Raw genomic sequence first — 4,391 nt, 5'->3', positions numbered from 1 at the left:
TTGTGACCCACCCATATACCATTGCATCGATAATTGAAAAACACAAATAGGCTTGAAATAAGTTTTATTCAGTTTTTAAAAACACAAATATGATTGAAATAAGTTATAAATTCAATTCTAAAATATGTGGAGATGTACCCCGATTGGGATGCAAGACAGTTAATAGATCTCCTGTAGACCTGCGTCATGGATACTTTAGTTGATGGAGGGGTCAAAGAGTGGCTCACCCCATGCCCTCGCATGCTTGGTACTCAAAGATGGGTGGAAGTGCGCATACTACTTCTTAATGGAGATGCGGCGAGCCAGTGGGAAATCTTTCTACTAGTTCTTAATGGCGATGCGACGAGCCAATGGGAAATCTTTCTCTAGGTGGTAAGGGCTCACAACTCTAAGTGTTTACATGTTTTGCACTTGGTTTCGGTAAGTAGTGGTGGTCTAAGGCTCCTAGTTAGCATGGTCTCGTCTGGAAGGAAGGCTCCGTGGGACAATATTTTGGATGTCGCGGGTCTCCTCAATTTAATGTCATATTTTGTCGGGTATGTAATTATCTTTACTCCTCCTCACTAGTCATGGTATGCATCTCATTCTCATATCTCTCGGATCTTAAGAGGCAAGTTTTAAAATATGGTATTTGCAAGGCAGTGGAAGTGGTGTTCAGAAAATTGGAAGGAGTCCATTGTTTTGTCCTCTGTGTTGTTTGCTTTTTAAGTGATTATATTCATTCTCTTTGGCAGTCTATTATCTCGCATGGGAATTTATTGTATTTCACTGGTTTGGAATTATTTGTTTGGTGCATGTCTATTCGTTGATGTTGGAAATTTCATTGATTTATCGATTCTGAGAATCGGAAGGAGTTTGAGCCTCCTATATTTGATTTATTGTGTCTTTCTGTTGGGTTTTACTATTACTGGACTTGAGGAGACGGTCTGTGGTGCCCTCTTCCTTTGGCAGCAGACCTGCCTTGGCTAGACTCTGTGTATGTTCTTTTTTGGGCTCGAGGAGCCGAAACTCGATAGTTTATGCTAGGGTTGGTATCCTCACTCTAAGCTCAGGTTATTTGATATGTGTGACCCTAATGAATGTTGTTCTTTGCCTCTATGTTGTATTAATGTGTCAGTTCCTCACGATTTTTGTAATAACGGCAACCCCAAGTGGACAAACTACCCCAAGTTCGTGGTCCATCCAATGAGGCTCAAGGCTTTTGGAGTTCCTGTTGCTTGGCTGATAATCATTATGGCTCATCCAACCCCAGGTGCCAGTTCTTATGACAGAGGTGGCCGTAGTCGGGGAAAGAAAATGAGGAAGTGAGGAGGAAATAGCCCAGCCCCGACTCGTCAGCTGCGAGGTCGTTGTCATAAAACAACTTCTAAGCTCATCCATGATGCAGCCCATGCCTATCATACAGGTACTCTGACTTAAGTTCAACAACTAATTTAAATTGGGAAGCTAAATTGAACCAGCAGGCAGAAGTGGAATTACAAGTGGAAGATTAGTGTGACTTAGTTCTCGACCCGGGACATTCTATAGGTTGCACTAACCATTATAAGAAAATTCTTCATCTCTATTGGTTAATGAAAAGCATTGTGGCCAAGGACATGATGAATTCTCCAAGTGGATCTGTTAAATTTGATCCAGGTTTCCAAGAAATTAAGAAAGAATTTGAACTCATTCAGTTTCAAATTCAGCAACAGAATATTCAACTAAGCTGCATCGAAAAACACATTGTGTCTTCCTCAGTCTAAATTAATAGGTTCTAGTGTGAAGGTCACAACTTCTATGGAGTCCTCTGGTGATTAACAGTATGCTTGCTTATGGTTGCACTCATTTTGGTTTAATTTTCTATGTTGTGTATGTCGACTAGGATTTTATGTTATGGTTATTTAGCATATAGATGGTTTCCAGAAATTCAGTCCTATAATGCGTTGGTAGACAAAATCAAAATATATTGTTTTTGGATGACATATAATGCAGTTCGGTGGCCAAAAGAACTGATTTCTCAATGGGAAAGTTGAGGCCACCGAAATTCTTGATTATGGTTGTAACCTTCTCTTGCTAAAAGTGAATGAATGAAAAGGTCCTTCCAAGCTTAAAAAAAAGAAGATTTGGAGATGTAAAATTTACAAATACAAGTTTTATTCGATTTTATTTTGTTTGAGGTTATCTACAAAGCTTAGTCATAATGAACGTCGTTAATAATTTTTTGTGCTTCCACTGAAATCAATGCAAAATGTTAAACTAAATACTTTGAAATTAATGTACACCATATCTAGTTAAGTCATTTATCAAAAATCAAATCTTCATTGAAATCATTACATCTAATGAAAGCAATCAAATAGGATGAAAAATCAACATCTACACTAAAATCAATGCATATAATGCAAACAATCAAATAGGATTAGAAATCAACATCTACACTGAAATCAATGCACCTAATGTTGCCAGAAAAGCAAATATGACTAGATATCAACATCTACACTAAAATAAATGCATCTAGTGCTAGCAATAAATCGGATTAGGAATCAACATCTACACTGAAATCAATGCATCTAATGCAAGCTCAATCGAACAAGATTATAAATTAACATCTTTAATTAAATGAATGCATCTAATGCAACCAATGAAATAGAATTTTAAATCAATATCTACACATCTAATTTGGAAGAATAAAATAGGATTAGAAATTAGCATATGTACACTTAAATTAATGCATATAGTGCAAGCAATTTTCTTCTCCCCCTAACAGACTTAAGGCTAAATCTGTCCGGAAGTGGTGGAGTTGATCACCTTGGATTCATGAAGGAACCCACTATCAAATGGCATATGAGTTTGACATTTTTGAATTCATATCATATTTTCAACTAAATTGTTTTAAACATAATGTTTGAAATTGTTTTGCATTGTTTTAAAGAGGTTGAATAAAAAATAAAAAACTTCAAAAAATATTGCTATCTTAGTTTACAAGTTTCTTCAAAATCGTACTTTTGGTTTTTCAATTTATTTAAATAGTTGAAAAAACCTTACATGAATACATGTGTCTCCAAAATGCAATTGAAATATTACTTACCCAACTTGGCAAAATAATAAAAAATATATTTTTGCATAAAAAAGATTTTTTTAATATGAAAAACTCAGTTCTCTCCGTGTAATATATACATATACATATACATATACATATATATAATAACACATTTTAGACTAATTAATGCTACTGATCAACTAATACCTCTTAAGATGTGTGAAAAGTTGCAAGGATAACAATAATTCTAATAAGATTTGGAATTTTTAAATGAAGTAAAAGCTTAATTTAATTTTTTTATAGAGGTGATCGAGTGAATACAATTTTAGCACCCCTTCTACAAAATTTCGTGCAACTCCATCTTATCCTAGCAGACTTTGGGCTAAATCACATTGGATTCATGAAGGATTCCTCTATCAAATGGCATATGAGATTGACATTTTCACATTAGCATAATTTTTTTCATATAAATTCTTTTAAACATAATGCTTGAATTTTTTTTTGAATTGTTTTAAAGAGGTTGAATAAAAGATCAATCAATATCATATATACACAACTAAAAAAATTCAAAAAATACCACTATCTTGGTTTACTAGTCCTAGTTGAACATAACCTTATGTGAATACATGTGTTTGCAAAGTGCAATTGAAATATAACTTAGCCAACTTCAAAAAATAATAAAAAATATATTTTTGCATAAAAAAATATTTTTTTATATGAAAAACGTAGCTCTCTTTGTGTGATTCATGCTCATATATATAATTTTTTAAAATTACACATTTTAGATTAATTTATGCTACATGATCACAAACATACTTCTTAAGATGTGTGAAAAATTGCAAGGATAAGCATTTCATTTAATGGAAAATTGACATCTTATAAGACACTAAATGTTTTTGCAAAAAATATCATTAAGACAATAACATAATTCTCCACATTTTATCTTTTATTTTATGTCATTTAATAATATAATAAATGATTAATTCTTTTATTGAATTAAATTATGAATATTTTGAAAGTTTTTTTTGAAAATTATATTTTTTTAATTTAAAAAATACTAGAGCAATTATTCTTTTATATATATAATAATAATAATAATAATAATTTAATATTGACTTTAAATAAAATATTTTAATAACAGAGAATAATTGAAAGCAAAAAAAAATAAAACGAGTAAAATACATTTTAATATGAAATTTAAAAGTAATGTATTGTATAAAAAAATTAATTCCTCTCTATATATCTAAATTTAGAATTAAACTAAATTACACTGATTTAAATTTAATTCGAAATTAAATTAAATTTACATTGATTCAAATTTAAAATAAAATTGTATAAAAAAATAATTTAATTTAATGTGTGTGTTATCCTTTCT

This window comes from Pinus tabuliformis, chromosome 1_1 (genome assembly GCF_031772625.1).
Source record: "Pinus tabuliformis cultivar Carrire ecotype Pingquan chromosome 1_1, CPIR1, whole genome shotgun sequence".
Taxonomy (NCBI): domain Eukaryota; kingdom Viridiplantae; phylum Streptophyta; class Pinopsida; order Pinales; family Pinaceae; genus Pinus; species Pinus tabuliformis.
This window is presented reverse-complemented; position numbering follows the sequence as displayed.